Genomic DNA, 25513 nt, shown 5'->3' on the forward strand with positions numbered 1-25513 from the left:
TAATTGGAAGGTGGTTTATATTGGTGAAATTCTTGAGGTGGTGTGTGTGGACTTTGTGGTTCTTGGGAGTATTGGTATTGGAAAGGTGGTGGTTCCAGATGTGGTTCATATGGTAGTTGGTATGGTGGGTATGGGTTGGAATCATATGGAGGTAGATAGTGGTAGAAGGCTTGTGAGTAAGGTGGTTCAAAATTATGTTACGGAGGGGGTTCATATGCATGTGGTGGTTGTGGTTGACAATCACAGTAAGGGTCATCACACACATTGGGTTGGTATGCATTAGGATTAGGATTATACCCATTTGAGTTCGGAGGAGGTTGTTGCCAAGAAGGTTGTCCTTGAGCTTGGGGTTCCTCCCATCTTTGATTTCCAAATCCTTGATGCACATCCTCATTGAAGCTTTCATTTTCTACAACATAGTTTGAACTATACTCATAGCCGAAAGGATGAGAATTTATGGTGATAAGAGAAGACAAAAATAAAACTAACAAGAAACAAAGAAAACAAAATCCTACAACTAGCAAAAGCCAACAAACAAACCAAAAATCAAGCTATTCACAATATATACAATAGCCAACAAAATAGCACCATTGATATCCCCGGCAACGGCACCATTAATTTGATACGAGAATTGTTGCCGGTCTAGATTTTCTTCCTAAAGAAAGGAATTACTTCGTTGTAAGCATAGCTCCAAACCAACAAATAACTCTCACATCAAATTAAGATTGTGATTTTGTCACAAGTACAAACCCCAATGAAAAATTACCGAAGTATTTAGACTCTGGGTCGTCTCACGAGGATAGCAATGAAGTGGTCAATCATTAGCTATGAAGGGGTAAAGGGGGTTTTGGTTGATAAAAGGGGCAATAAAATAAATGGCAAGGAAAGTAAATCAAACAAGCAATTAAAATAAGCAAGGTAAAGGACTCTTGGCTAAGACTTAGGTAATTGAGATCACTATCCTTGTCGATAATTCAAACATTGATAATCATGCGAAACCAAGCTCATTAGGTCTACTCACTAAAGCCTTAAATACGTAATGTCTACTCCTAGGCTTGGAGTACGTCAAATGGCTTGATCAACATCAATCCATAAGTCCCAACCTAGCTACTAATTGATTTAGTAGTAGGCTAGAGTCAATGGTTATCCAATTGATCCACAAGGGTTCTTAAAATTACCAATTCAACAAAACCCAAGGACTCAAGATCACTCAATCCCCCTAGCCTAGGCCAAGGGTCAAGAGAACTACTCAAAAACTATAGGAAACATTTATCAAACACCTAGTAGGCAAGAAAAGTAAACATCACAAAATGCTAAGATTAAGGAGAACCATGACTGTCATAAGCAAGAACTTAACAACAACAAGAAGGATCAACATGAAAGAAACATCAACATCAAATTGCATTAATTGTAAACCAAATCCAACATGAGTTCATCATCACAAAAGTAAGCAAAATAAGAAATCAACATTACCACGAAGAAAATCAAGATGTAAACATTAGAGATTATAAAAGAAACAAGATAAAAGCAAGGAATTAAACATGGATCTATAACAATTTAACCTAATCCTAACCTAATTCTAGAGAGAAGAGGGAGATTCTCTCTCTAGAAAACTAACTAAAGGCTCATGTTGACTAACTAATTGCTCCCCCCTTTGCTTGGACTTCAATTCTGCATGAAATACACTCAGAAACAAGTTGGATTTGGGCCTGGGCAGCTCAGAAATCGCCCCCAGCATTTTGCTTTTAAGTGGGTCACGTGATAGTATCGGCGCGTACGTGCCATGTGCGCGTGCGTGTCGATTGGCTGTTTCTTCATCCGCGCATACGCGGCATGTACGCGTGCGCGTCCTTACGTGAAATCACTTCGGCGTGTGCGCTCCTTGTACGCATGTGCGTGCATCGATGAATTCCCAATTCTTGTTTCTTCATGCATTCTCCACTTTGTATGCCTTTCTCCTCATTTCTTCCACCCAATACTTTCCTTGTAAATCTAAAATCACTCAACAAACACATCAAGGCATCGAATGGAATTAAAGTGAATTAAAATCACTAATTTAAGGGCCTAAAAAGCATGTTTTTACACTTAAGCATAGTTCAAGGGAGAATTACAAAACCATGCTATTTCATTGAATAAATGTGGGAAAAGGTGGTAAAAGCCCCTAAAATAAGCACAAGATAAACTATGAAATCGAGGTTTATCACTTGTACCTCTCCCAGGCTTCATAGAGGGTCTCACCATCTCTCTACCTGAAGGTCTGAACCTCCACCCTTAGTTTACTCAGCTTCTGTGGTGGGAAGAATTCAGACAAAAACCCAGTGACTACCTTATCCCAAGTGTCCAGGCTCTCCTTAGGCTGAAAATCTTGCCCCACCTTTGCTCTATCCCTCACAACAAATGGAAAGAGCATGAGCTTGTAAACTTCAGGATTCACTCCATTTGTTTTCACAGTATCACAAATCTATAGGAAGTTAGAGATAAATTGATTTGGATCTTCCTGCGGGACTCCGTGATATTGACAATTTTGTTGCACTAGAGTGACCAACTGAGGCTTCAGCTCAAAGTTGTTTGCTGCTATAGGAGGCACCACAATATTTTTCCCATAGAGATCTGCATTGGGTGCAGTGTATGAGCCAAGCACTCTTCTAGGTTGTTCATTGTCACTCAAATTTGCCACATTGGCATTAACAGCACGATTATGATCCATAGTGGACTCTGCAGCTTTCCTTCCAAAGGTCTCACTTAGATTTTCACTAGCCTTGTAAAGTCTAGCTTGTTGCAAGCATCACCTCAAAGTCCTTTCAGGTTCAGGATCAAAATCTAGAAAAGGCTCTTTATCCCTGTTCCTGCTCATAAACAAACAGAAAACAAAGAAATGTGGGAATCTCTACGTCAGAGTGCAGAGAATTCCTAGTGAGGTAACCTATGTAAAAGAAATAAAATAAAACAGCTAAATAATTAAAGCAGCAAAATTTCAAAAATTATAAGCAAAATAGGAATGAAAATTTCGAAATTTATATATAAAAAAAATAAATAGAAAAATTAAAATAAAAATAACTAGGAAACACCAAACTTAATTTCAGAAATTAAGAAGAAATAATTGATGCAAAAAATTCGGAAATTAAAGTCAAAAGGCAATTAAAACTAATAAAATAGAAAATTAAAAAAAATTAATGCAAGGAACAAATGAAACTAAAATAAACAAATAAACAAAATGGACTACGAAAATAAAAGACAAATAAAACAAACAAGATAACTAAATAATTTTAAGAACTAATAAACGAAAATGAAAATAAAGAAAAGGAAAGTAAAAACAAACGAACACATGGGGTGTGAACGAAAAGAAAGAGAAAAATTAATGGAAAAAAATGGAAAACAAAAATGACTAATACAAATATAAAACTAATTAAAGGAAAAAAATTATCTAATCTAGGCAATCAAATTAAACAACGAGTAGTTGTCAATCACAGTCAATTTCCGACAACAGCATCAAAAACTTGGAGCGGAATTTATAACCCACAAACTAACTGGCAAGTTCACTGGGTCGTACCAAGTAGTACCTCAAGTGAATGAGGGTCGATCCCACGAGGATTGATGGATCAAGCAACAATGATTGAGTGATTGGCTTAGTCAAACAAACAGAAAATGGTGTTTTGAGAGTTCAAAAGCATTAATAGTAAATTCAAAATATCAGAAAGCAAGCAGTAAATTGGTGTGAATAATATGGGAGAAACAGTTAAGGTTTCAGAGATATTTATTTTTCGGATTAATTTTTCTTACCAACTATTTTAATCATGCAAGATTCAATTTATGGTAAACTATATGTGAATAAACCTTAATTCCTTAGACCTTTTTAGTCTCCTCTTACCTTCATCAACTGCCAATTCCTTGGTCACTTGATTCCAATTAGAGGATTAAGTTCAAAACTAGTTTATATGCCACAGAAATCCTAATTACCCAAATATAAGAGGATTATATGTCATGTATCCTGTTAAGTCCAGATAATTAGAAATTTAGGAGAATTTGTTTTCAAGCTGTTGTTCAGGTAAAGAGCCTTTCCAAGTTTTACAAGAACTCAAATAGAATAAGGGTTATACTTCCGTCCCACCTAGATTCATAAGATAAAGAACGAAAACAATTATTGAAATTGAAATCAATACAAGAATCAAAATAGAAAAGTAATAGTATTAATCCATAGAATAAACAGAGCTCCTAACCTTAACAGTGGATGTTTAGTTGCTCATGGTTCAAAGAGAAAACAAGGATTCTGTAAAACTGTAAAGTGCAAAATGAGGTAAGAGAAGAGAGAAGCCCGAAGGGCTGATTCTTTTCCCTTTTATATCTAATCCTAATTAATGTAAAATATATTTTCTAAAACTAAATAATATCTTTTCCTATTTTAACATAAAATAAAGTTTTAATCAAAATTAATTAAAATCTTCGTGCAGCTTCTTATTCTGGGTGGGGACGATTGATTTATTCTTGGCTTGCGCCTAACTTCACCTTGGCTGAACGTAAGTGGAGTCTTGATTTTTCTTCCGGTGCCTAACTTGGGAAAAGCCAAGTTAGGCGCCACTATGGCGGTACAGGTTGGAGAAGAAGTGTATACTATTATACATCGTTGGAAAGCTCTGAAAGTTAAATTTTTAATGCCACTAAAATCACGTCAATTAGACCTCTGTAGCTCAAGTTATTTCCGTTGGAGTGCAAGGAAGTCAGAGTTGACAGCATCATTCACTTTCTTCTCTTTTTTTACAGAAACTCCATTAAATCCATCTGAATGCTACCTAAAATAAAAAGAATTGCACACAACTCAAAGTAGCATCCATAGTGGCTAAAAGATATTTAAATCTTGATTAAACTTAACAATTCAAATACAAATTCACTAGAAAAAGATAGAAAAGATGCTCATGCATCAGTATTCTATCTCAAACTCATAGCCTAGTAATTTAGAAAGATAATACTGCTGTTTTGGGGTTAAGATAACCTGTGTCATAAGTTCCCTAAGTCCTTGGTGATCAGTTTTTATCAAAAACCGTCTCTCGAGCAGGTAGTGTCGCTACTTTGCCACTGCTTGAGTGATAGCATAGAGTTTTCTCACGTAGGCAGAAGAGAGGCGTAGCTTCTGATTGAGTTTCTTGCTGAAATACGCAAGATGATGCCCCTGTTGGGACAAAACCACCCCCACCCCTGTGTTTGATGCATTCGTTTCCACCGTGAACGGTAACGAAAAATCAGGTAGAGCTAATATAGGAGTGTCCGTCATGGCAGCTTTCAGTGCTTCAAAGGCGTAGTCAGCAGCTTCTCCCCACTCAAAACCATTCTTTTTCAACAAGTCAGCCAAAGGAGCCGCATGCTTAGGATAGTTGAAAAGAAATTTTCTGTAATAACTGGCCAGCCCCAAAAATCCTCGTAATTGCTTCAGGGTGTTCGGCTTTGGCCAAGACAAAATAGCCTCAACCTTAGAGGGATCCATGCTAACCCCTTGGGCACTCACTATATGCCCCCAAATAGTCGACCTGAGTTTGAAGAAAGTGGAATTTAGATTTCTTGGCAAAGAACTTATGCTGGGATAGGACTGTGAGAGCAGTAGTTAAGTGAGAGAGATGCTCTTGCCATGATTTTCTGTAGATGAGAATATCATCGAAAAACACAGTAATAAACTTGTGTAGATATGGCTGAAAAATACGGTTCATAATCGCTTGGAACGTAGAGGGAGCATTAGTGAGCCCAAACGGCATTACAACAAACTCGTAGTGTCCCTCATGAGTTCAGAAGGCTGTCATAGGAATGGTCTCCTCACTCATGCGAATTTGATGATACCTGGACCGTAAGTCAATCTTAGAAAAATAAGCTGCACCAAAAAACTCATCTAATATCTCTTTTATGGTGGGAATAGGAAATTTATCCTTCACCGTGATTGCATTCAAGGCACGATAATCTACACAAAATCTCCAGCTCCCATTCTTTTTTTTACCAATAGCATAGGGCTAGAGAAAGCGCCCCAACTCTCTCAAATCACCCCTGATTCTAGCATTTTAGCCACCAGTCTAGCCATTTCTTCTTTCTGAAAATGGGGTATTTGTAAGGTCGTATATTCACTGGCTTTGCTCCCGGTTCAAGAGTGATTTTGTGGTCAATATCTCTAGTTAGGGGTAAGCTAGTGGGTTCCTCAATGACCTGACGGAACTCCTCTAAAATGAGTTAGACTTCATCCACCAGTGCGGGTACCTTGGCTTCCCCTTTTTCCTTTTTCACCACTTTCAAGTGTTAGAATCTGGCAACGATCTCGCTTGTCACCATCTTGTGCAACATTTTGTTACTAATCCCCTCTGATTGGAGGAGTCGCTCACCTTGCAAGGTCACAAAAAACTTCATTAACCACAAATTGCATAGTGAGAATTCCATAGTGAGTTGTCACATACTCCAGACCCATCAACCATTGCACCCCTAACACAAGGTTCGCACCCTTTAAGTCTAACACATAGACACCAATATTAAATTGATATCCCTGCATCACTAGAGAAATGTTGTCACATCTGGCCTTACACCCAATAACGTATCCATTACCAACCAATACTTGAAGTGGTGTTACTTGTTGCACCGACAAGCTGAGTTTATCAGCTACACTGGTCTTGACAAAATTACGGGTGCTACTGCTGTCAATTAGAATCATAACAGGCTGCCCCAAGTATGTTCCCTTTAGTCGAAAGGTGGTGGGCTAGTATTGGTCCACCATAGCATTAAAGCTGATCTCTGATTGGGTTGGGGATGCGTGAGCATCTTTCCTATCTTTTTCTAGTGAATTTGCATTTAATTTGATTGAGTTTAATCAATAATTAATTACCTTTTAACTACTATGAATGCTATTTTGAGTCGTGTGCAATTCTGTTTATTTTAGGTAGTATTTAGTTGGATTTGATGTAGCTTCCGTAGAAAAAGAGAAGAATGCTATATAGGGCAGAAATGGCTTAGAGGATGGAGAAGAAGCTTGCATAAATGGAAGGAGCACAAGAATTAAAGGAGATGACCAGTGAGGAGTGACGCGTTAGCGTACCTGACGCGTGTGCGTGATTTGGAGATTTGCACAGCGACGCGTGTGCGTACCTGACGCGTACGCGTGACACGCGAAGAAGACCATCGACACGTACGCGTGACTGACGTGTATGCGTGACATGCGCCACGTGCAGAAAACGCTGATTATTTAATTAATTCTGATTTAAACTTTATTTTTATTTTAAAATAGGAAAAAATATTATTTTAGTTTTAGAAAATAGATTTTAAATTAATTTGGATTAGATATAAAAAAGAATGGAAACTTCTCTTCTGGGGATCCCAACATTATTCCACTTTTCATTCCACCTCAGCCCAATTTACAGTTTACCAGAATCCTTATTTTCTCTCTGCACCATAAGCAACTAAACCTCCACTGTTAAGGTTAGGAGCTCTGTCTATTGTATGGATTGATACTATTATTTTTCTATTTTAATTCATGAATCGATTTCTCTTTCAAGAATTGTTTTCGTTCTTTATCTTATGAATTTGGGTGGAATGGAAGTATGACCCTTGTTCTAATTGAGTTCTTGTATAACTTGGAAAAGCTCTTTACTTGAACAACAGCTTGAAAATAATTTCTCCTAAACTTCTAATTATCTGGACTTAACGGGATACGTGACATATAATCCTTTTATGTCTGGGTAATTAGAGTTTCTGTGGCACATAAACTAGAATTGAATTTCATCCTCTAATTGGAATTAAGTGACCAAAGAATTGGCGGTTGATGAAAGTTAGAGTAGACTAAGAAGATCTAAGGAATTAAGGCTTAGTCATATATAGTTTGCCATGAATTGAATCTTGCATGATTAAAATAGTTAGTAAGAAAAGTCAATCCGAAAAATAGATATCTCTGAAGTCTTAACTGTTTCTCCATATATTATTCATATCAATTTTACTACTTATTTTCTGATATTCTAAATTTACTGTTAACGCGTTTGAATACTAAAACACTCTTTTCTGTTTGTCTAACTAAGCCAATCACTCAATTATTGTTGTTTGATCTATCAATCCTCGTGGGATCGACCCTCATTCACCTGAGGTATTACTTGGTACGACCCGGTGCACTTGCCGGTTAGTTTATGGGTTATAAATTCTGTACCAGTTGGCTGGACGATGATTAGCTTCTCCAAATCGGTTGGTACAACCACCGCTGGTTCTAGTTCTCGCAGGATTTTCTGCATCTCCTCTTCTCCCACAAGTAAGTAGCAAGCTATTTTGCATCGATGAGTAGGGGACCACTTATCCTCACAATAATAGCATAAACCCTTCTCCTATTTTTGTTTGATTTCTGCCGTTGTAAGCTTTTTGAATGGGTTAGATTGGTTTAAGTTTGACGGCTGGGGGTTATGTGGGGCTAAATGTGTAAGAGGGCCTGATTGGAGTGTCAATCTAACAGGGTTCAGTGGTTGTTTAGGTGGTTGTGATCTATTAGTAGGCATTGTGTGATTGGAGGTTATGGGTACTTGGTGTGCGAAATCGTGATCATTCCATTTCTTGGTAACGGCGCTAAAAACTCAATACGCACGTTCATGATCTTATATCTGTTTCACAACTTCGTACAACTAACCAGCAAGTGTACTGGGTCGTCCAAGTAATAAACCTTACGTGAGTAAGGGTCGATCCCACGGAGATTGTCGGCTTGAAGCAAGCTATGGTCACCTTGTAAATCTCAGTCAGGCGGATTAAATTGTTTTTATGAATTGATAAGTAAAAGATAAATAAAATATAAAATAGGATAGTGGTACTTATGTAATTCATTGGTGAGAATTTCAGATAAGCGTATAGAGATGCTTCCGTTCCTCTGAACCTCTGCTTTCCTGCTGTCTTCATCCAATCAATCCTACTCCTTTCCATGGCAAGCTTTATGTAGGGCATCACCGTTGTCAATGGCTACATCCCATCCTCTCTGTGAAAAAGGTCCAAATGCTCTGTCACGGCACGGCTAATCATCTGTCGGTTCTCGATCATACTGGAATAGGATCCATTGATCCTTTTGCGTCTGTCACTACGCCCAGCACTCGCGAGTTTGAAGCTCGTCACAGCCATCCCTTCCTAGATCCTACTCGGAATACCACAGACAAGGTTTAGACTTTCCGGATCTCAGGAATGGCCATCCATGGGTTCTAACTTATACCACGAAGACACTAATAACTCGGACTCGGTCCCCTGTATTAGATATCCAAGAGATATCCATTCAATCGAAGGTAGAACGGAAGTGGTTGCCAGGCACGCGTTCATAAGTTGAGAATGATGATGAGCGTCACATAATCATCACATTCATCATGTTCTTGGGTGCGAATGGATATCTTAGAAGCGGAATAAGTTGAATTGAATAGAAAAACAGTAGTACTTTGCATTAAATTATGAAGAACAGCAGAGTTCCACACCTTAATCTATGGAGTGCAGAAACTCTACCGTTGAAAATACATAAGTGATAATGGAGTTCATTGGTCTCGGCCCCAGAGGGGAACCGGAGTAACCAAGACTGTGAATACAATGATAAAAAGTTCTATATATACTAGACTAGCTACTAGGGTTTACAGAAGTAAGTAATTGATGCATAAATCCACTTCCGGGGCCCACTTGGTGTGTGCTTGGGCTGAGCTTGAAGTTTACACGTGTAGAGGCTTCTTTTGGAGTTGAACGCCAAGTTGTAACGTGTTTCTGGCGTTCAACTCTGGTTTGTGACGTGTTTCTGGCGTTTAACTCCAGACTGCAGCGTAGAACTGGCGTTCAACGCCCTTTTGCGTCATCTAAACTTGGGCAAAGTATAAACTATTATATATTGCTGGAAAGCCCTGGATGTCTACTTTCCAACGCCGTTGAGAGCGCGCCATTTAGAGTTCTGTAGCTCCAGAAAATCCACTTTGAGTACAGGGAGGTCAGAATCCAACAGCATCAGCAGTCCTTCTTCGACCTCTGAATCTGATTTTTGCTCAAGTCCCTCAATTTTAGCCAGAAAATACCTGAAATCACAGAAAAATACACAAACTCATAGTAAAGTCCAGAAATGTGAATTTAACATAAAAACTAATAAAAACATCCCTAAAAGTAACTAGATTCTACTAAAAACATACTAAAAACAATGCCAAAAAGTGTATAAATTATCCGCTCATCAATACTCATGGTTTTTCCAGGGCTAATCTTTGAGGTTGCTTGGTGTTTTTGCTCATAAAGTTTGGCAAGGGAGACAGCCGTGACATAGGAGGTAGGTTTAGCTAAGAGTAGCTCACACTTGAGGTAGTCTTGTAGTCCAGCCACAAACAAAGAAATTAACCAATCTTTGCTTAAACCAGTCACTTGATTTGATAAATCTTCAAATTGACTATGATATCCATCAACATAATTCACCTGCTTCAACTCTTTAATAGCAGCTTTAGGGTCATAAAATACATTTTGGCCAAATTGAGTAATTAATGCATCTAAGAATGAATCCCAAGTATATTGAATATTGTTATTGACTCCCCATCTGTACCAATTATACGCAAGTCCAGTGAGATGGAAAGAGAACATACATACCCTCATCTCTTCCGGAACAACATACTACTCAAAGTATTCTCGGACTTTGAATGCCCACTCTTCCACTCCATCACCATCGAACAAAGGTAGCTCAACCTTTATCCCTTTCAAAGTCGGAAGCGAGGGTTGAATTGGCGATCTCGATGACGCTAGGATCCCTTCCCATGGTGAGTCACACTTGACCTCCTTCAGCTTAAGAGCTCCCTTCAATGTAACATTGAGCTCTTTCAAGGCCTCTTCCATGGCGAACAATTAGTTGTCATTGGATGTAAATTTGCTGCTCAACTCGACGTGACTTTGTTGCAAGGCGGCAATCTCCGTTTGTGAGCAGGTGACTTCATCCGAGACTCCCATGCCGAAATCTCTCAAGGAAAGCACCAAATGATGGTTCTGATTATGGAAAGAAGAAGAAGAAGAAGAAGAAGAAGAATTGTATAATAATTTGTATGTGAATTCAAATGTATAAAAGAAATAATTGGTAGAAATGAATGAATGAATGGACTGAGTATTTAAGAATGAAGAAATCTAAAGAAACCCCTCCTTCGAGTTGAGGGAGAAACTCCTAATAGATTCCACAATGATTTTCAGATTATTCTCCAAATCTATAATTCCTTCCTTTTATCATAAGTTCCACTCATTCTAACAAACTATCCACCTCACCTCCCAAGTGTAATCTCCAATTGTGTACTTCATCAATTACTATAATGTATTCCCTCAATTAGTATAGTCTTCCATCCATTTTGGGACTTTCTTCACTCTCTTTGGGTCATCTCTCACCTCATTTACTAATTCTGGTCCAACCTCTTCACTTTCTGAACCCTTCTCAGCATCTTTAAGTGGGCTTGAAACTCTTGCTGTGCTATCAGAACTTGGTTCGATTCCAGCCAATCTCACACAAACAGTTTCTTAATTTCCTCTACCTCCCTTCAATCATAATTTTGGTGGTAGAAGAGGAAAAGGAGGAAGATCTTTTCGAGGAGAAAGATTCTACAACAATGAAATAAAACCTCAATGTCAGATTTGCGGCAGGATAGGACACATTGCCTTATCTTCCTTTAATCGCTTTGATTAAAGTTTTCAGGCTAATACAGCTTTAAGAATTCTTTCTACATCAAGTTCAGTGCCTCCACCACCTTCCTATTAGAATCCTCAATTGTATTTTGCTACACCATCCACCTTGAGTGATGCTTCTTGGCTCCCAGACATGGGGCAAGTCATCACATCACCAGAACTTTAAAAAATCTCCTTAGCTAATCTGATTATCATGGAAATGAACAATTCATGCTTGGTAATGGTACAGGTAGTCTTATTTTGAAAATTGGTCATTCATATTTAGTTAATCTTGAAACTAAACAAAAATTTCTGTTACAAAAATTATTCTTAGTTCCTGGTATTAATAATTTGGTTAGTGTTCATAGATTTGCTTGTGATAATGACTGTTACTTTGAATTTCACCCCACTGTTTGCTATGTCAAAACACAAGACACTCAGGAGATAATCCTTTAAGGTAATTCTAGAAATAGAGTTTATCAATGCAATGGAATAGGAGTTACTAAATCTTTGCTTGCTTTACATGTTACTTATTTGAATACTATTTGTCATTCTATTGCTTTTAATGAAAAATATTATTCCTATTCCCTTTGGCATAAATGCCTTGGGAATTGAAATTTAAGAATCACTATGACTGTTATGAAAGAATATAATATTCCAATATCAACTACATCAATAAAATCAGAATAGTATCAATACTGCTATCAAACCAAGATGCATCTTTTACCTTTTGTTTTGGACGATTTTAATATTTGGGACCCCTACTTTAGACACATCTTTTCATGGTTTTGGACATATCTTTCATTAGTTGATGCATACACTTAGATATAAATGCATATTTTTGTCACATTCGAAATCCCAGACACTACAAGTCTTTTAACAATACAAAGCTGAAATTGAAAAACACACCAATTTGAAGATCAAAGCCATTCAAATAGATGATGATAGGGAGTATTTATCTTATAATTTTACTCAATTTCTTGCTAAAGAATGTATTACACATCATTTTTTATGCTCTTCTACACACCAACAAAATGATAGAACTGAAAGAAAATATAGACATGTCACTAAAATTGGTTTATCTATGTTTGCTAATACTTCTTTGCCTCTTACTCACTGGGATGACTCTTTTCTTTCAGCAACGTATATTATCAATTCATTGCTATCACCAAATACCAACAACATTTTCACCCTTATGAGTTGATGCACAAACACAAACCAGACTATAATTTTTTAAGAGTCTTTGGCTGTGCTTGTTTTCGTTGCTTAAAGGCATACAATCCTACAAAATTTGGCTATAAATCTGAGTTTGCTATCTTTTTTGACTACGCACCTCATCACAAAGAGTATAAATACCATACTAAATAAGAAAAAATCTTCATCACAAGACAAGTCTTGTTTGATGAAAATCGGTTTCCATATGCTGAATTATTTTCATCCTCTACTCCTACTAATGTCCCTTCTAAATTTTCACAGCATTCTGCCTATAACAACTATTACCTTCAATTTATCATCAAATAACTCCAATAATTCATTACCCTTGACCTCTATATAAGTCTCTAACTCTTCACCCACAATCTCTTCTACTTAACCATCTCAATCATCTCCAACTCCAATTAATTCAACTACTGATCAACCTACTTAGTCCCCCCCCCCAAAAAAATCCTATAAATATTGTCTCCAAATCTGATTCTCATACTACTATTAATTGTGATAGCATCCCAATTGGAGGTGTGGTTGTTCCATTTAGCAATTCACCACAATCAGCCAAAACTGTTAATTGACATCGATACAAACAATGGCCAAGTCTGGAATTACAAAATCAAAGGCCCTTATTGCTGCAAAATCTGAACCTATTGACCTTATTTACAACATTCCTCCATTAGTTACAAAAGCTTTAGCTTCACCACATTGGCATGGTGCTATGCTTGAAGAATTAGATGCTTAGAATAAAAATCAGACATAGAATCTTGTCACTCTATTGCTCTCTTCCAAGATCATTGGGTGCAGGTGGATTTTTGCCATTAAAAGACATCTAAATGGCACTATCATGAAGTATAAGGCACATCTTGTTACCAAAGGCAACCACCAAGTTGAAGGCATAGACTATGATCAAGTCTTTGTCCCAATCATTAGACCAACCACAATAAAAGTGGTTCTATCTATTTCATTATCTTTTAATTGAAAAATTAGCTAATTTGATTTTAACAATGCCTTCTTAAAATGTCGATTTGAATAAAATGATTTATATGATGCAACCACTAGGTTCTCAAAAAGGATCTTCAGAACAGGTATGCAAACTAAATAAGTCCCTTTATAGACTCAAACAAACACCAAGATCATGGTTTGTTAAACTTTCTCCTTTGGGTGAGTTTTTTTTATTTCCTTGAAATTGAGGCAACTAAGATCTCTCCTAAATCTTATCATCTATCTCAATCCAAGTATATTAGAGATGTTCTTGCCAAAGCTGGAATGGATATGTCTAAGGGTGTGCAAACACCTATGATAACAAGTGTGAAATTATCAAATAAAGGAGATGATTTCTTCATCCTTCTTTATACAGATCCATCGTGGGGTCAGTATGCAACTCTCAAAAGACAAGAAATATCCTTTTCTGTCAATAAAGTATATCAGTTTATGCAAAGACCATTAAATTCATATTAAAAGTGTGTAAAATGGATATTACGCTATTTGTCAGGAAGTATTGATGATGGTTTGATTTTTACAGTTTGTACTAACTTGAGGATTTTTTATTTTACAGATTTAGATTGGGAGTCGGACATTGATGATAGAAGATCCACAAGTAGATATGTCATTTATTTAGGATCGAATCTTGTCTAATGGTCAAGCCGCAAGCAAGTATCAATCAGTCATTCAAGCACTAAAGCTGAGTATAGATTCCTGGTAGCAGCTGACTCTAAAGTGATTTGGATTCAAAACTTACTCACTGGGCTAAGGGTGTCATCAACCATGGTTCCAACTCTATTCTGTGACAATATAAGTGTTGTGTTACTTGCAGTATATCCTATCTTACACAGCAAAACTAAGCATTTTAAATTAGATCTCTATTTTGTGAGAGAAAGGGTCAACCAAAATAAATTGCAAGTTGTTCACATCCCTTCCAAAAAGTAAGTTGCTAATATCTTCAACAAGATCCTCCCTTTTCCAGCATTTAATCATTTTAAAGCCAAACTTAAGGTAACTTTTAAAGTGGCCTTGAGTTTGAGGGAGGGTAATAATGTAGTATCTGATAAGGCAGAGTATAAGAAATAAAAGCTATTGTAGTTAGTATTAATATAGAGCTAAGTTAGTTTTAACTTTTCTGAAATATAAAAATATCTTATAGTTTGTTATAACAGATTAATAGAATTCTTGTTCGCAATCTTAGTTTTTTTTCTCAAAGAAAATATTTTATTAATAAAATGAACTGAACGGTCCACTAGGGACTACACATAGGGGGTAATTTTGGAAAAGATCCAACAAAGACAATGATGTAATTGAATTACATTGATTAAGTAACTTTCCTAATTCCTCAGTAGAAGTTTCATTCTCCTCTCTCTCACGAAGAACACCATGCCCAGTTCATCTTCTTCATCTCCTCTGCATGGATCGGTGAGCCGCTTCAACACACATCCAAGGTGTCCTTCGATCTTCATTAAAGACCAATTCATTTCTTGCTTTCCAGATCTGCCAGCACAGGTTTGCTGCTAGCTCTATATCACTTGAATAGTTATGGCTTCTAAGTCTGGTTGCTTGTATGAACTCTAACCATCGCTTCCATGGTTCCGTTTGTTGTGCACGAACTTCAAGCTCCGCGAGCCTCCATGCTTCCACTGAGTCCGAACAGTAAAAAATGCAATGACCCACTGATTCTTCTTCCATTTGGCAGCGAATACACATCGGGTTAGAAGAAGCGATTCTGGAATGCAGCTTTTGGTTAACTGGTAAGCCTTCATGAGCCATCTTCCAGATAAAATTTTTTACTCTAGGTTGACTTTTCATCTTCCATATGTTCATCCAAAGCTCTTGTTGCTTGCATCGATCAGGGAGGAACTCCGTTGGAGGGTGGTAGAAGAGGAATGCTACTTGGTAACTTGACGCTACAGAATATCCGCCGTTGTTGGTCCGCATCCAGGTTAGTTTATCGTCTCCTTCATAGATAGGAGTATTGATGATTGCCTCAGTGATTTCTAGTTGAAAAATTTTTGCTATTTTATCCTGATCCCAAGTTTTGTTAGACAAAATTAGCTCTGAGACCCACTGAGGGATTCTATCAGTGTTTTGATTAAAAATAGACATAATTGCAGTGTAGTCATTGACCCATAAATCTGTATGAATGTTCAACACATTTTTCCTACCAAATTTTTAGATTAGTCCTTTTTCTAGGACTTTCTTGCCTTCCAAGACACTCTTCCAGCCCTATGATAGGTTATTCCCTGTCTCTGCTCTTAGGAAATTTGTAGTATTTACTCCTGTAGACTTTATTAAGCAATGAATTTGATTTAGTAAGTAGCCTCCAGCCTTGTTTTGCAAGCATTGCAAGGTTGAAAGCCTTTAGGTCTTTGAAATTTAGTCCTCCTTGATTTCTGGGTCTACATGTAATCTGCCAACTTATCCATTACATTTTTCTCTCTCTATTTTTTTGTCCCCACCAAAACTGTAAGATAGTGCGCTGTAACTCCTCTAATAAAATATCAGGCAATCAAAAACAACTCTGAGTATAGATGGAAATTGCTATAGCTACTGCCTTTATCAAAATCTCTCGACCGCTAGGAGAAAGTAGAGCTCGTTTCTATTGTTAGAGTTTCTGACGGACCTTGTCTTTAATATAGTTAAAAGTAGCTTTCTTGGACCTCTGAATAACTGATGGTAACCCCAAATACTTATTTTGATTTCCAACATGCGAAACCATAAGAAGATTAGACAATTGGTCTAGGATTTGAAGCGGTGTATTTTTGCTGAAGAAAACAGATGACTTGTTTAGGTTAACCACTTGGCCACTTATACCCTCGTAAGTCTGTAAGATACTTAGTAAGCCTCGGCAGTCTCCTTTGGTAGCTTTGCTAAATAAAATTGAATCATCTGCAAAAAATAGATGGATAATTTTGGGGCATCTGTGATTCAGTATCAAACCAAAAAGATCTTATCTCTATTGTTCTCTGTGAAGCAAATGGGAGATACCCTCTGCACAAAATAAAAATAAGTAGGGAGAAAGAGGGTCACCTTGACGCAATCCTCTACTTGGTTTAAAATAACCATGTGGGTGACCATCCATAGTAACAGAGTAAGAAACCGTCGTCATACATTCCTTCATCCAGTCCAGCCATTTATCGCAAAAACCTAACTTTTTCATCGTCGCCCAGACAAAAGACTATTCGACTCTATCATAAGCCTTACTCATATCAAGCTTTAGAGCTAGGTCACAGTCACTATATCTCTTCCTTTTCATGAAATGCATAAACTCGTGAGCAATAAGAACATTATCACTAATCAGTCTCCCTTTAACAAAAGCACTTTGATTGTCACTAATCACTCTATTCATGACTGTTTTGCAATCTTAGTTTAAGCACTATATAAAGTGGAGTGACTCATTCTTGTAATTCAATTTGTCATTCATAAATTAATTCATGAGTATCCAGCAACATCTCTCTCCAAGAATCTCTTAACTCTCTTGATTACGTTCAAATTTCTTATAAAATAGTTTTTCAAAAAAAAATATTTTTTCAAAAGTCTTAATTCGATAAAATACACCTTTTTCTTTTATTAATAGCAAATGGTTCATGTAGTAAAATATTTAAAAAAATATACAAAAAAATATAAAACATATTTTTTCTTTTATTTTCGTAATTTAATCTATAATTAGAACGGAAAGGACTATTTCTTTTATAGAAGTGAGATAAATGATATATTATTATTATAATTATTAACATTTTTTAAAATTGTAGGAAAAACTAAAATTAAAAGGTTAGATTTTTCTACTTCAAATTTTTTAACTTTTTGAAATAAAATCAAAATAAACATCCGATTTTAAAAATTAAAGAATTTAATTTTTATACCCTAAAATCAAATTTAATTTTATAATAATAATAAAAAAAACCATTATCAACTCAATATAAGGATAAAAAGTGTCGGAATGGGACAACTAGAGCAAACATTTTAATTTTTATATAAATAACTTTTGCCCCTTTCAATTACACAAGTAAAATTTGATTGTTTGTGTCTCTCTAAAATTCTTTGCTTTTTGCACGTGTTCACCTACGGATTGATGAATGATGAAGAACAAGTGTGCGCATACGTGCATCTTTGTTGATTAATTAAACCCCTGACCACATCACCACCACTGTGACTCTTTAGTTCAATCTTCGTCAACATAGTTAAAAATATAAAATTTTGAAATAATTTCATCTAAATAGAATTCTTATTTAGGTTTGTGATGGTGATTCGTGTTAATAATCATTACATATTGGAAATCATTTGCTAGTAGTTGCTACCCGTTAAAGGGTTTAAATTAGAAATTAATTTGAATAAATTATTGTTTTAGCCTCGGAAAATCTATTTATATTTTATAAAAATTGATACTAAAATTATTCTATATTCAAGCGATGATACATAAATTGTTTATAGTTTTATCATGTAAATATATTATGTAGATGTCATTTTATTATATAAAATTAAGTATATCACTCCTTTTAACTTTAATATTAATTTTTATAACGGTTTTTACAATAATTTAACAAAATGACTTGTGATACTAAAATCTTCTTTTAACAATATTAATTTTCTTTTAAAATTATTCAATTCACATTTTTGGATTCTATTATGAGTTTTTGTGTTTTTGGACAATTTCAGGTATTTTCTGGCTGAAATTGAGGAGCTGGAGTAGAAGTCTGATTCAGAGACAAAGGAAGCACTGTAGATGCTGTCCAAATCTGACCTCCCTGCATTCGGAAGAGTTTTTCTGGAGCTACAAAAGTCCAAATGGCAAATTCTTAACAGCTATGGAAAGCTGACTTCCAGAGCTTTCCAACAATATATAATAGTTTATACCTTGCTTCGGATTAGAAGGCCCAAAACTGGTGTTCAACACTAGCCATCTGACTAGTTCTGGCGTCCAGCGCCAGAAAGGGATTCCAAGCTGGAGTCCAACACCCAAAAAGGTGCCAGGACTGGAGTTCAACGTCCAAGGAAGCCTAAGCACGTGGATTTTATCAAAGCTCAGCACAAACACTCACAAAGTGGGCCCAGAAGTGGATTTTAGCACTAAATAGACCTTTTTACCCTTACTAGTCATTTGTTTAGTATTTAAGGGATTTTATTTATGTTATTCGCACCTTTTGACAGACAACATCAGACCTTTTACACTATTTTAGAGTTTTACATTGTGTTTTACTTCAGTACGAGTTTCTAAACCTCCTAGGTTGAGGCGAGGAGCCCTACTGAGTTCTATGAATTAATAAAAGTATTTCTATTTCTTCTTCGATCTGTGTTTGATCTATCTCTAAGATGTATATCTGGTCTTCATCGTGGTGGATAGGATGATCTGACAAATTAGCTCTGTTCATCACATTAAGACGAACGTACCTGACAAAAACCCGCGTCTACTTGGGTTCGTGTGAATACTTGGCCGGAAAGCACGAGCCAACAGCTATGTTTATACATCTCTCAGACGGTTAATCCATGACTTCGTTGGGGACTTCTCGAAACACCAATTCAGCCGATTTTCGGGGAGATTATGGTCTCTATGGTAGAGGTTAGAACCCAAAGATACAGCATTCTGTGATCCGGAAGATCCGACCTTGTCTGTGACGTTTTGAGTAGGATCACCAAAAGAATGGACTGTACGCGCTTCACCCTCAAGTAGAGATGGATCCACACTAAACCTGGGGTTCAGATCCGGAGGAGTATTGGCAACTGCTTAAACTAGTGTTAATCACTTATAGCCTGCCATAGAAGAAGATCATTCACAAGCAAGGAAGACAGTAATACCAGAGTTTATTCAGAAAGAAAAAGCAACTCTGACTCTCAACTCTATTCCTATTATTTACTATTCCCAGCATACAATTCCTATTGATTATTTTAAGGTATACATTACTCTTACAACCTTAAACAACCTTCTAATTCCGCCTGACTAAGACTTGCAAGACAATCATTGCTTGCTTCAAGCCACAATCCTCGTGGGATCGACCCTGACTCGCTCAGGTATTACTTGGACGACCCAGTACACTTGCTGGTACTGCTGCTGTACGAACAATGTGGGTTTGCGTACACACGCAGCAAGTTTTTCGCGCCATTGCTGGGGATTGTTGGGTTTGGCAAACTGCCGGATTGTCTTGCTCCCTAGATCAGGTAATTTTTATTTTTGTTTGAGTCTTTTGTTTTTGTTTTTGTTTTCTTTTTCTTAATTTTCGAAAAATTTAAAACCTTTTCAAAAATATTTTTCTTTTCTTTGTTCAATTTTTGTTCTTGTTGAGTCTCTGATTTTTGCAAGAGTATAACTTTGATTTGTGTGTTTAATTTTATTTTCTTCTTCAAATTTTCGAAAATCATAAAAACTTTTTCAAAAATATTTATTATTTTTGTAGTTCATTGGCTAGAGAGTTGTGTTCATGTTCTTGGTAATTATGTTTCTTTGAGTCTTTCTTTCTAAAAACTTTTCAAAAATAACTTTTTTTCTGTTTAATCTTGTGTCAAATCTTTAAGTTTAGTGTTTTCTTGTTTGTTTTCTTGTGTTTTTTGAAAATTTCTCTTTGATTTTTTAAAAATTTTAAGTTTGGTGTTCTTTTTATGTTTTTAAGTTCTTTGAATCTTTAAATTTTGTTCTTTGTGTTCTTGTGAGTCTTCAAAGTGTTTTTGAGTCTTGTATGTGTCTTGATCTTAAAATTTTTAAGTTTGGTATCCGTTGGTGTTTCCCTCCAAAAATTTTTGAAAAACAAGGGTGCTAGATCTAAAAATTTTAAGTCTTGTGTCTTTTTTGTGTTTTTCTCTTTCATCATAAAATACAAAAAAAAAAAATATCTTTTCTAATTTAATTCAAACATAATTTTCGATAATTTAAAATAAAATTCAGATTTTGATTTTAAAATTTTTATCTTATCACATCTTATTTGTCAAGTTTTCAAAAATCAAAATTTTTAAAATTAAAAATCATATCTTTTTCAAAACTTATCATATCTTTTTCAAAATTTAAAAAATCTTATCTTATGTTTTTCAAAATTCAAATCATATATTTTTCAAAAACTTTTTAATTTCTTATGTTATCTTATTTTTAAAATTCAAATCTTTTCTCATCTTATCTTTTATTTTTATTTTTTATTTTTATCTTTTCTCAATTAATATCTTATCTTCTCTCTCTTCTTTTTCAAAACCACCTAACTAACTTTTCTATTCTTAATTTTCGAAAACATATCTCCTTCTTCTCTCTCTTCTTTTTTAAAACCTCCTAACTAACTCTCTTATCTCTTAAATTTCGAAAATTTCTCTCTCTTCTCTCCCTTTTCTTTTTTCGAAAATCAACATTCAAATTTTAAAATATTTTTAAATTATTAACATAATTTTCAAAAACTTAAATTAATTAAATTAATAAAATAAAAACAAAAATATTTTAATTCTTCTATTTAATATTGCTCTTCTTCTCACATCTATATTATTCAACTCTACTTCCTTCTCTTGGTCTACCTCAACTTCTTTATCTTCTTTCCTTTCTTCTTCACATCTAACTGGAAGCTCTTTGATCCAAGTGGCACAAAAAGCTTTCTTGTGATTTCTTTTCTATCTTTTATTCTATCTTCTTTTATTTACTCTTATCTACTATTTTCAAGGTATTTTTCTTCTTATTATTTTATTTATTTTTATTTTTTTTATCTTCTTCTTCTTTCTCTACTTCTGACTTTAAGGAGGAGCTTCTTGTCTATTGGCATAGTCTCTCTTCTTCTTTTATTTTCTTCTTGTTTATGACCAGGAACAGGGATAAAGAACCCTTCTTGACTCCTGATCCTGAACCTGAGAAGACTCTAAGGAGGCGTTTACAACTAGCTAAAGCACAACACTCCGGAAGAGACCTTTCAGAAAGTTTTGAATAAGAAACAGGGGACATGGCCGAACCACAAGAGGAGCCTAGAAAGATCTTTGGTGACTTTACCATGCCTACCTCTGACTTTTATGGTAGAAGCATTGCTGTACCTGCCATTAGAGCTAACAATTTTGAGCTTAAACCTTAGTTAGTCTCCTACAGTAGAACTGCAAGTTTCATGGACTTCCACTGGAAGATCCACATTAGTTCTTAGCAGAGTTCTTACAGATCTGTGATACTATAAAGACTAATGGAGTTAATCCTGAAGTCTATAAGCTGATGCTTTTCCCCTTTGCTTTAAGAGAAAGAGCTAAGTTTTGGTTGGATACCCAACCTAGAGAGAGTCTTGACTCTTGAAAAAAGCTAGTCAATGCTTTTCTTGCTAAGTTCTTTCCTCCTCAAAAGATGAGCAAGATTAGAGTGGAAGTTCAAACCTTCAGAAAAAGAGAAGGTGAATCCTTCAATGAAGCTTGAGAAAGATACAAACAACTAATCAGGAGATGTCCTCCTGACATGCTCTCAGAGTGGTCCCTCATAGGCGTGTTCTATGATGGCTTATTTGAGATGTCCAAAATTTCATTGGACAACTCTATAGGTGGATCTCTTCACTTGAACAAAATGCCTGCAGAAGCTAGAGAACTCATCGAGATGGTTGCAAACAACCAATTCATGTACACCTCTGAGAGGAATCCTGTAAATCATGGAATCTCTCAGAAGAACGGAGTTTATGAAGTTGAGACTCTGAATGCCATCCTGGCTCAGAATAAGATCTTGACCCAACAGGTCAACATGATCTCTCAACATTGATAAACCCCATTTTTAGGGTTTATCTTGTGCCTAATTTAGGTGATTTTATGACCTTTTGCCCACATTTATTCAATGAAATAGCATGGTTTCATGATTGTCTCCTAATTTGTGCTTAAGTGTGAAAACATGCTTTTTTAGCCCCTTATTTGTTAATTTTGATTCACCTTTGATTCCACTAGATGCCTTGATGTGTATGCTAGTGATTTCAGGTTGAAAAGGCTAGGAATGGATCAAAGGAGTGAAAAGAAAGCATACAAAGTGGAGAAATCATGAAAAGCCAAAGATTTGGAAAACGCCCATGGACGCGCGCGCACTGGACGCTCCCGCGTGGATTGCGAAAAGCTTCATGGATGCGTACGCGTGCTATACGCGTATGCGTCGGTAGCCGCACGTAATTTTTAAATAGAAAATGTGCCCAGCAATTTCTGAGAGCTGTGGGGCCCAGTTTACAACCAACTTTGGCGCCAAAATTCATAAAAGGACCAAGGATTGAAGGGGAAATAATCACTTCAAATCATTCACACATATTTTGCTCATTTTACACATTAGGATTAGTTTAGAGTTAGATTTAGAGAGAGAAGCTCTCACTTCTCTCAAGGATTAGAATTAGGATTAGGTGTAGTTCTTAGATCTAGGTTTTAATTCATGCTTTCATCTTCTTCTACTTTTGCTTCTAAATTCTTTGTTGTTACATTCATCATTCTTCTAATCTTTTGTTGTAATTTCCTTTATGTTGTTTCTATGTTTTGTTGTAGATCTACTCTTGTTCCTTCTATTTTTTTTCAATTCAATTTGAGATAATTCACAATAATTGTGTTTCTTTTGATTGTTGTTATTGATTCCTTGCAATAATTGTTGTTAGATCTCATTGTTGTTGTCAATTTGTTTTACTTTCCTTTTATGCCTTCTAAGTATTTGATAAAATGCTTGGTTGGATTTTAGTATAAACTTTTCTCGTCTTGGCTTTGGTTGAGTAATTAGTGACTCTTGAATTATCTAATTCCTTTGTTGATTGACACTTAGAAGTTGCTAATTGATTTGGATACCACTAAAGCTAGTCTTTCCCTTGGGAGTTGGCTAGGACTTGTGGAATCAAGTTAATTCATCCACTTGACTTTTCTCCATGGTTAGAGGTTAACTAAGTGGTAGCAATGGACAATTCTCATCACAATTGAGGAGGATAATGAGGATAGGACTTCCAATTCTCATAACCTTACCAAGATCTTTCATAGTTGCTAGTTTATTTCTTTTGCCACTTATATTTCTTGTTTCTTATCCCAAAAACCCCAAAATATCTCATAACCAATAACAAGACACTTTATCGCAATTCATAGGGAGAACGACCCGAGGTTCCAATACTTCGGTTTATAATTTTAGGGGTTTGTTTTAGTGACAAACAATATTTTGTATGAAAGGATTATTGTTTGGTTTAAAAACTATACTTGCAACAAGAATTCATTTATGAATTCTAAACCATCAAAAATCCAATCATCAAACATCTTATTGGGATGCAGACTGCACCTGACAGTAATCAGGAAGCTTCTCTTGAAGAAGAAGCTTATGATCCTGATCAACCCACCATGGAGGAGGTGAATTACATGTGAGAACCCTCAGCAAGGTTTCAATAACAACCAAGGTGGTAAGAACCAGAATAGGTTCCATAACAGACCACCATTCCCATCTTCTCAAGGGATTATGGAGATCTCTAAGCAGAGTCTCTCTGACTTAGCCACTCTAGTCTCCAGCCTCACTAAGACTACTGATAGTTTCATTAATGAAACAAGGTCCTCCATTAGAAATTTAGAGGTACAAGTTGGTCAACTGAGTATGAGAATCCCTGAGATCCCTCCTAACACTCTTCCCAGTAATACTGAAGTTAATCCTAGAGAAGAGTGCAAGGCCATACCATGGAAGACATGGCCGAATTGGAGGAGAATGGGAAGGTGTTGAACGCTAGTGAAGAAGCCTTCACTGGGCGTTCAACGCCCACAATGGCAAAAAGCCTGGCGTTAAACGCCAGTGAGGAACTCCTTACTAGGCGTTTAACGCCCATCCTGGCAGAGAAGCTGGCGTTGAAGGCCAGCCAGGGAGCACTGGCTGGGCGTTCAACGCCCAAACAAGAATGCTTTCTGGCGCTGAACACCAGTGAGACACCCCTCACTAGGCGTTCAACGCCCAACCAGGCAGCCATTCTGGCGCTGAACACCAGTGAGACACCCTTCACTGGGCATTCAACACCCACCACCCCAGGGAAGCTGGCATTGAACACCAACAAGGACATTCCTGCTGGGCGCTCAACGCCCAGAATGCTAGAGGGACTGGCGTTTCTAGTAAAGAATTTCACAAATAAGTTCTCGTTGCTAGTATAGTTTCTAAACCAACAAAGAATCCTTTCGTACAAAAACTTGTTTGTCACTAAAGCAAATCCAAAAAAATTAATAACTGAAGTATTTAAACCTCGGGTCGTCTCTCAAGGAATTGCAGGGAGGTGTATTTATTATTGGTTATGGAAAAAGTATCTTTTTGGGTTTTTGAAATAAGGAACAAGAAAAGTAAATTGCAAGAAATTAAATTAAAAACTAAGAAAACTCTTGGCAAGGTATGAAAATTGGAAGTCCTATCCTAGTTATCCTCATCAATTATGATGAGAATTTTTCGTTGCTCCCACTTAGTTATCCTCTAACTATGAAGGAAGGTTAAGTGGATAAATCAATATGAATCCTCAGGTCCTAGTCAACTCCCAAGGAAAGACTAGAGTTAGTGGAATTCAAGTTGATTAGCAACCTTCAATTAACAATCAACAAAGGAGTTTGATAACTCAAGCGTCTCCAATTAATCAATTCAAGCTAAGAATGTAAAAAGCTAAATTAAAATCATAAATATGAAATACCTCAAATTGCATTAAATAAAGAAATCAAATCTAACATGAGAATTCATAAACCAAATTGGAAAAGAAGAGAATCAACAAGAGAAATAAATAAACTAGAAAGTTAGAACAAATAAAAGTAGAAG

This window comes from Arachis hypogaea, chromosome 11, assembly GCF_003086295.3.
Source record: "Arachis hypogaea cultivar Tifrunner chromosome 11, arahy.Tifrunner.gnm2.J5K5, whole genome shotgun sequence".
Classification (NCBI taxonomy): Eukaryota; Viridiplantae; Streptophyta; class Magnoliopsida; order Fabales; family Fabaceae; genus Arachis; species Arachis hypogaea.